Raw genomic sequence first — 9,443 nt, 5'->3', positions numbered from 1 at the left:
CATTTTAAAATGGAAAGTTTCAGGTTAGTTGGCACAGTAATCGGTCGTAGTAAACATTGTTTGCTCATTAAATACGATGTTTTGGGTAGATACAGGTTAAAGGGGTTGTAAAGGTAAATGTTTTTTCACCTTAATGCATTCTATGCATTAAGGTGAAAAAACATCTGACAGTACCTGCGCCCCCAGCCCCCCCGTTTTACTTACCTCACCCCTCGAAAATCCCGTGCTCGCCCCGCCGTCCTTTCCACCATTCAGCCTGGCCGCTGATTGGCTGGAGTGGATGTATGGAAAGCAGCGCAGCCATTGGCCCGCGCTGCTATCAATCACATTCACTGACGCGGAGCGCCGGGGGGGCGGGGCCGTGTGACACAGCGCCCGTAGATGCTTCTCACCATGCGAGGGAGCTCGCATGAACGCGAGAAGCACCTGCGGGAGAAAGCCGAGACAGCTGCCGAGGGACCCCAGAAGAGCAGGTTCGGGGCCACTCTGTGCAAAACGAGCTGCACAGTGGAGGTAATTATAACATGTTTGTTATTTTAAAAAAAATAATCACTTTACAATCCCTTTAAATACATTTGGCCATGCCTAAATATCTGTGTGTTAAAGTTTACCTTTTGTTTCATTCCCATAGGGGACCAAAGACTTGGAGGACACCACTCAACAGAGGACACCAGGAACCCCCCACCTGACAAAGAAGGGGAACTCACAAAAACACACCCCGAGGATCTGGAGGAAGGAGAGGTGGGGGAAGTGGGCGACCTTGTCACCACAACAGGTGAGTGTCTGACACCCCAGCTTCAGGTGATGAACGCGAGAAGCACCTGCGGGAGAAAGCCGAGACAGCTGCCGAGGGACCCCAGAAGAGCAGGTTCGGGGCCACTCTGTGCAAAACGAGCTGCACAGTGGAGGTAATTATAACATGTTTGTTATTTTAAAAAAAAGAATCACTTTACAATCCCTTTAAATACATTTCGCCATGCCTAAATATCTGTGTGTTAAAGTATACCTTTTGTTTCATTCCCATAGGGGACCAAAGACTTGGAGGACACCACTCAACAGAGGACACCAGGAACCCCCCACCTGACAAAGAAGGGGAACTCACAAAAACACACCCCGAGGATCTGGAGGAAGGAGAGGTGGGGGAAGTGGGCGACCTTGTCACCACAACAGGTGAGTGTCTGACACCCCAGCTTCAGGTGATATATGTATGCCTGCATATTCATAATACATGTTTTTCCCAAAAGTTTTAGGTGATTTGCTGGTTGTGGAAGATCAAGCTCCAAAATTCACAAGTGCAAGTGCACAAGTCCTGATTCAGGACATCATAACATGGAATTGTGAAATCAACATCATAAGAAACAAATTACAATTTCTTGAACAACAAATAAAGAACATGATTGATGTGTTGGGGAGAATTTAAAAGATCTTCAAAATGCAACCATTTTAAGAATTGTTGTTCCAAAAACACTATTTTTTTGTAATTAGTAAAAGCCAAATTTTGAAGATGCACACGGTGTGTCAACATGGGCTATCTGCCATCAGGGGATTTCAATGTAGGTGTTTTGTGGGTGCAACCCCTTCCTCCAAAATGAAGTAGGTGAGAGTTAGGGGTTGTACCCCCAAAACACGTCCATTGATCCCCCATGATGGCAGATAGCACATGTTGACATTTGGCATGAGATCAGGAGGTAAATACCCAAATTGTGGGCATCTTCAAAATTTGGCTTTTACCGGGGTGACATAAGTCCATCTGATGAAGCCAATATCCAGACATTTAGGACATACTATAATGTAATGTCTGATATTGCCTTCTGGTTTTCTATGTTGAACTTTGTAAGTTCCAGAGTTTTGTATGTTATGTTATTAAACATGCCTATTTTGAACAAAAAAAAAAAAAACATTTTTTTACACAAAAATGTTATAACGCACATGTGTGAATGTGCACAGAATAAAAACTTTGCTCATCAACAACAATGTGTGTCTTCTTCTTTTAATGGTCAATACCAGTTTTTGAAGTAATTTTGTGTTTATAGTGACAATTGGGCTTATTTACTAAAGGAAAATCCACTTGGCACTACAAGTGCACTAGGAGAACCTAGAAGACAGCCAAAAACAAACACAAGCAATAAAGAAAACTCAAGATTTTAGCAGATATTGTTTTTTTTTTTTTTTATTAAAACATTTTTTTAGACACTGTCTGGCATAGCAATGGCCCCCCTACCCATAAAATAATTGACATATTTCTGACGAACTTCACGGTGCTTTGGGGTGCCAAGCCAGTACAGCCAGTATCCAGGCCCGTCAGGGGATTAACTGGAAATCCAGCCTCAGGCCCAACTGAAGCAATATAATTTTGCCTGAAGTCTCTGGAGATGGATTGTGGAAATCGAGACAAATAGGCTCTTGTTCTCTGGACCTTCCTGTCCTGGGGAAGTAAGCCAGATTTGCCCCCTATTACTTGGGAGATCGCTTTATCGAGTTTCTCGTCAAACAAGGATTTGCCATCAAAGGGAATCTTGCCCCAATTTTGTTTTGATACCAGATTGTCTGTCCACGGTTTCAGCCATAAGGCTTGTTTTGCCATAACCAAATGCAGCATTGAGTTGGCCGAACAACAGATCGTTTCAATTGCTTCTTCCCCTACGAAATCTGCTGCCAACTTAAGCTCTTCCAGAACTTTGATTATGTTGTCCTTGGGGACATCCTGGCACAGGGCTGTCTCTATATTTTCCATCCATGACCTGATGGAGTTGGAAACAGATTTCAGTGCAATGGCTGGCCTACAAGCCACCCCTGCAGCTAGATAGCTCCTTTTGAGGTCTAGATAAAATTCGTCTATCCAGGGGATCCTTGAATGACATTGAATCCTCCTGCATTTTTTTGCCAGATGTACTACTGCCGCATCAACCACAGGCATTGAACTTAAAGACTGTGTATCCATATCCACTAAAGGATACAATTTGGTTAAGTGCTAGGGAAAACTTCTTGTTTGTTTTGTTCCATTTGTCCTCTGAAATTTTTCTGATTTCCCCCATTAATAGGAAGACAATTTGCTTTCTTTTAAGAAAAGGAAAATGAGCTTTCGATTTCTTCCAGATCCTCCCAAGCAATAGCATTCTTCACCGACTCAACAAATGGCTGGACCAGGGAAAATCTGAAACCAGATGGTTTAGAATCCTCTGAAGACTCCCCAGAAGGATCTTCAGGAGAAGAACGAATAGCTGTCCTTCCTTATGCAGGGAGTGCCTAGTCCTACTCACCTTATTTCTGGAAAAACTGAATTTGAACGAAAAGAACATAAAACTAACATGGGAGATAAGCAAAGTGCCATTCCTAGATTTGGAAATCCTACAAGAGGGAACAAAGAATTTGACATAGAATTTGACCTCAATTGTTTCCTTATTGATTTTTAATAAATTAATTATAATAAGAAGACCCCAGACATTTGTAATAATCATATGATATTTGAATATTTTTAACATGAATTTGTTATACTCATTATGCTTTTAATAAGGCGTTTTTAATAAGGCAATTTTAAATAAGTTTTAAATAAGATTTATGCTTAGTCCTGAAACACCTTTGGATAGATTTTCCCTTTCTCTCCCCTGTGTTTTTTATTTTTTTATTTTTTTCTTCCTTTTTTTTTTGCATTATATATTTTTTTTTTCTTGCATTTTTATATACTTAATTTTTTTCTTGTACCTTGTATTTATATTTTTTATATATTGATTCCTGTATTTTAAAACTCACTTAATATGTGCATCAACATGAGCGTCCTTCAACCCCTTTCCCTATTTTTTATTATTGGTAATCCATATTTTAAATCATTAACTTCATTTAATTATACCTATTTAATTACATATATTTTAAATATACGTTTTTATTTATTTATTCTAGCCTCTTATAGTTAAAACATTTTAACACCAGTGTAAATTCTAAAGCCATCAAAATATTATTAAATATACCAGAATAAGATATAGACACAGAACGCCTATTGCTTTATAGTTATATTGGCTGTTTGAAAACCAACAATATGGCGGCGCCTATATTGGCGACGTATCAGGAGAGCCAGCTCGTTAAGCAAAATAGGCGGTGTCCTGAATGAAGAGGTCAAAATGTTATTAAACACTGGTGCATGCCGAGACCAGCGGTGTAGAACTAGGAGATATCGCGCACACCGCTGATCTGGTCTTCAGAAATATGGCAACTATATAGTTCTTTATAGGTATAACAAAAAATGGCTGACCAATGTCTAACCTATATAGAGACTATTTATATGCAGACAGCATCCTTTCCCAGCATCCCCTGATGAAGTCACGTGGTGTGACGTCACGCGTAGGGACGGGAAGGATGCTCAGTGTTGTTTTGCACAGACACGAGTTCGCTGCTCCTTGGATACAGGCTGAAATAGCGTGTGGGTACCTTGTGTTTGTTCTTAATAAACTGGACATATTTGAAATTACTACACTATGGTACCCCTTTCTTTGATTCATTTGGGTTCTACAGAGGTATAAAGAGATAAAAGGAGATAAAAGGAAAAATTTGGATTTAGAGAGAGGAGTCTTAAAGGGACCCTTACTTGCACTGCGATTGTCTCCTTGCCATAAGTGGTTCCATGGAGGTATAAAGAAATTAAAGGAGAAGTGTGGATCTGGAAAGAGGAGTCTTAAAAGGAACCCTCATCTACATGCGCTTGTCTCCTTGCCATAAGGTAAGGGGCCATTGCCCACCCAAGTGTGCGGACACAGTAGAGAGAACACTGGGAAGTGGTCTCTGGATTGGAATGCGCACTACCTGTCACAGAAAAGCACTTGCACTTTAACTGCTTCCCGCCTGCCCTATAGTCGATTGATAGCTTTAGAGCGGGCGCTTTCATCCAGTAGAATAGTTATACAAGTAAAGCCGCGCTTATGGAATGGGTCTTGATCAGCGGGAATATGTGTAGGTATTAGTCTATACCTAGAGCCTTGTACTCTATGTAGTTTTTTATTGGTTTAAGTTCTTTTACCTATTTTTAACCCTATTAGTTTGGAAGGTTTTATAGAAGTTCTCTTAGTTTTATGAGGTTGCAGCCTTCCTAAAGTGCACAGGCTGCATTAAACAACCTGCGTTAATGGAATGGATCTTGATTATAGGTTATTGGCGCTACCTCCGACTATTTATTTTCAAAAAAGATATATTTTAAAACTTTATATCAATCACCTAAGCCTGTCCCCAAGGACTACGTGAATTAAACCCGTGTTCAGTGTTATATCTCAGCTACACCCTATTTATCCAACACCTTAACCTCAACCAAAGGTGATTATGCACCACTTTATATCACCTATCATAGGTGAACTAGCAACACTTATTTTTTGTTTTACATAAAGTTTCATTAATAGCCAAAAAATCCTGATCAAAAAAATAATAATAAATAAAACCTCTAACACCAAAAACAAGAAGCCAAAAAACAAAAAAGCAAAAAACCAAAAAGCAAAAGACCAACAGACCTCCGTGATACCTTAAACTAATTCACAGTTTTAAGGCCTCCCCCTAAATTGGGAAAAAAACCTGCCTCCAATTTACATACAAATCACTTGTGCTAGTTATTAAATACACTTAAATCCCCCTACGTTAATTTTTGTGAAAGGAATATATAAAAAGTTTCCTCATGCAATTATATCCAATATAGGAATTGAAACTATGAGCAAAATTCAAAAAACAAAAGAATGTGAAAAATACAATTACATCCAATGATATATGCACCGATCCAAAAAAATAAAAAATGTGAAAAAGTCAATGAAAACAATATATATAAAAAATATCAAAAATGAAAAAATATATATCATAAAAATATTTTAGTCCACAGTGAATCTTCTATCCCCACTGCAGAAAGGGGATTGTAGGACTGGGGGAATAGGGCTTTTTAGGACTGAGTGCAGTCTCCTGCGCATTTATGGAAAAGGCTATATTTTTTATTTTTTATTATTGAAAAGGTTTGCTGCATCTTTCTTGAGCCTTATAATACAAATATATATACGGTGTTATATGTTGATGCATGGTTTTTCAGACTGCATTTTTTCATAAAAAAACCTTTTTTGCACAGAGCGTTGTAAAAAAGTTTTTATAGAAAAAGTTTTTTTGTAATAAAGTATTTTTAAGTGGCTATTAGTCTCCTACTATTTCTACACAAGCACAAAAGTCACCAATAAAGCGCAGGCACTCTCACGAAAGTCACCTTTCCTGTATCTTGAAGTGGCACAATTGCACATTGGGATATTTGATAGAAGATTCACTGTGGACTAAAATATTTTTATGATATATATTTTTTCATTTTTGATATTTTTTATATATATTGTTTTCATTGACTTTTTCACATTTTTTATTTTTTTGGATCGGTGCATATATCATTGGATGTAATTGTATTTTTCACATTCTTTTGTTTTTTGAATTTTGCTCATAGTTTCAATTCCTATATTGGATATAATTGCATGAGGAAACTTTTTATATATTCCTTTCACAAAAATTAACGTAGGGGGATTTTAGTGTATTTAATAACTAGCACAAGTGATTTGTATGTAAATTGGAGGCAGGTTTTTTTCCCAATTTAGGGGGAGGCCTTAAAACTGTGAATTAGTTTAAGGTATCACGGAGGTCTGTTGGTCTTTTGCTTTTTGTTTTTTTGCTTTTTTGTTTTTTTGGCTTCTTGTTTTTGGTGTTAGAGGTTTTATTTATTATTATTTTTTTGATCAGGATTTTTTGGCTATTAATGAAACTTTATGTAAAACAAAAAATAAGTGTTGCTAGTTCACCTATGATAGGTGATATAAAGTGGTGCATAATCACCTTTGGTTGAGGTTAAGGTGTTGGATAAATAGGGTGTAGCTGAGATATAACACTGAACACGGGTTTAATTCACGTAGTCCTTGGGGACAGGCTTAGGTGATTGATATAAAGTTTTAAAATATATCTTTTTTGAAAATAAATAGTCGGAGGTAGCGCCAATAACCTATAATCAAGCTTTCATCCAGTAGGCAGTACCTGGACGTCCTCGTGTTTACTTCCGCAATGCGCGCCACCGCCGGCGCGCATCGGGGAAGTTTTGTTTTCTGCCGTGTCCCCCGGAGACAGGCAAACACAGATCGCTGTAAACGGCCAATCTCAGTGGCTGTTTACAGCGCGATTGGCGTGTCCAATGTGAGATGATCCCATATGTAAACATATGAGATCATCTCTCAGCGCCGCTCTCCCTCCTCACACAGACAGCGTGTGAGAGGGCAGAGATTAAAAAGTGCCATCCGCCGCAGTGCCATCCTTCCCCAGTGCCATGCTCCCCCCAGTGCCATCCACCCCAGTGCCATCCGCCGCAGTGCCATCCACCCCAGTGCTACCTGCCCCCAGTGCCACCTGTTAGTGCTATCTGTCCCCAGTGCCACCTGTTAGTGCTATCTGTCCCCAGTGCCACCTGTTGTTAGTGCCATTTGTCCCCAGTGCCATCTGTCATCAGTGCCACGTATAAGTGCCATCTGTCATCAGTGCCACCTATCAGTGCCACATAGTGCCATCTGTCATCAGTGCCACATATTAGTGCCATCTGTCATCAGTGCCACGAATCAGTGCCACCTATCAGTGGCACGTGCCATCTGTTGTCAGTGTCACGTGTCATCAATGCCACTTATCAGTGCCATCTGTCATCAGTGTCACGCGTCATTGGTGCCACGTATTACTGCCATCTGTCATCGGTGCCACATATTAGTGCCACGTATTAGTGCCATCTGTCATCAGTGCCACGTATTAGTGCCATCTGTCATCAGTGCCACGTATTAGTGCCACGTGTCATCAGTGCCACGTATAAGTGCCATCTGTCATCAGTGCCACGTATAAGTGTCATCATTGCCACGTATCAGTGCCATCTGTCATCAGTGTCACGTGTCATTGTCCTGGTGCTCCAGGGCCTTCAAAAGTGTAATAGGTAGTCAACAAATTAGATGTGTAATTTATGCTCCTAGAACATGTGACGGTGCTCCCTGCATGTTGGGCCTCTCAATGTGGCCAGGCTGTGAAAAAGTCCCACACATGTGGTATTGCAATACTCAGGAGGAGTAGCAGAATTTTTTTTTGGGTGTCATTTGTGGTATACACATGCCATTTGAGAGAAATAACCTATTACAATGACAATTTTGTGGAAAAAATTTCAAAAAATTAAAAATCCTAATTTTGCAAAGAATTGTGGGAAAAAAATGACAACATCAAAAACCTCACCATGCCTCTTACTAAATACCTTGGAATGTCTACTTTCCAAAAAGGGGTCATTTGGGGGGTATTTGTACTTTCCTGGCTTGTTCAGGTCACAAGAAGTGAGATAGGCCACCAGTACATCAGATGTGATCAATATTGTATGATTCGCACCACAGCTTGTAGACTCTCTAACTTTCGCAAAGACCAAATAATATCCACTAATTTGGGTTATTTTTACCAAAAATATGTAGCAGTATAAATTGTGGCCAAAATTTATGAAGAATAAGCATAATGAAGCATAATTTTGTCACAGAAACAAAGAAATATGCATTTTTTTTCAAAATTTTCGGTCTTTTTTCATTTATAACGCAAAAAATAAAAACCCCAGAGGTGATCAAATACCGCCAAAAGAAAGCTCTATTTGTGGGAAAAAAGGACAAAAAATTTATTTGGGTACAGTGTTGCATAACAGAGTAATTGTCATTCAAATTGTGAGAGCGCCGAAAGCTGAAAATTGGTCTGGGCAGGAAGAGTGTTTAAGTGCCCAGTAAGCAAGTGGTTAAAGAGACTGTGGTTTTTGTTCTGAATTGGTTTATTTATTGAAAATATCCGAATCTTGGGTGGATTTCTATACACACTCCAGAGTTTTTTATTGACTCTGTAGTGTGTTTACTAATTTTGAGATCAATATTGTTTCTTTTATGAATATCTGGGTTTTATATATATCTTTAAAAGATTAGATCTAATTAGTTTTTTAGTGCATTTTATTATCTGCACTTATTAAATTAGCACATACAGTGCCTTGCGAAAGTATTCGGCCCCCTTGAACTTTTCAACCTTTTGCCACATTTCAGGCTTCAAACATAAAGATATAAAAGTTTTATTTTTTGTGAAGAATTACCAACAAGTGGAACGAAATCTATTGGATTTTTGAACCTTTTTTAACTAATAAAAAAAATAAAAGTGGGGCGTGCAAAATTATTCGCCCCCCCCTTGCGTTAACACTTTGTAGAGACACCTTTTGCTGCAATTACACCTGCAAGTCGCTTGGGGTATGTCTCTTTGAGTTTTGCACATCGAGAGACTGAAATTCTTGCCCATTCTTCCTTGCAAAACAGCTCGAGCTCAGTGAGGTTGGATGCAGAGCGTTTGTGAACAGCAGTTTTCAGCTCTTTCCACAGATTCTCGATTGGATTCAGTTCTGGACTTTGACTTGGCCATTCTAA

Source organism: Lithobates pipiens, unplaced genomic scaffold, assembly GCF_037356315.1.
Source record: "Lithobates pipiens isolate NorthernLeopardFrog02 unplaced genomic scaffold, aLitPip1_a1.2 Scaffold_16, whole genome shotgun sequence".
Classification (NCBI taxonomy): domain Eukaryota; kingdom Metazoa; phylum Chordata; class Amphibia; order Anura; family Ranidae; genus Lithobates; species Lithobates pipiens.
Note: the sequence above shows the minus strand (reverse complement) of the source record.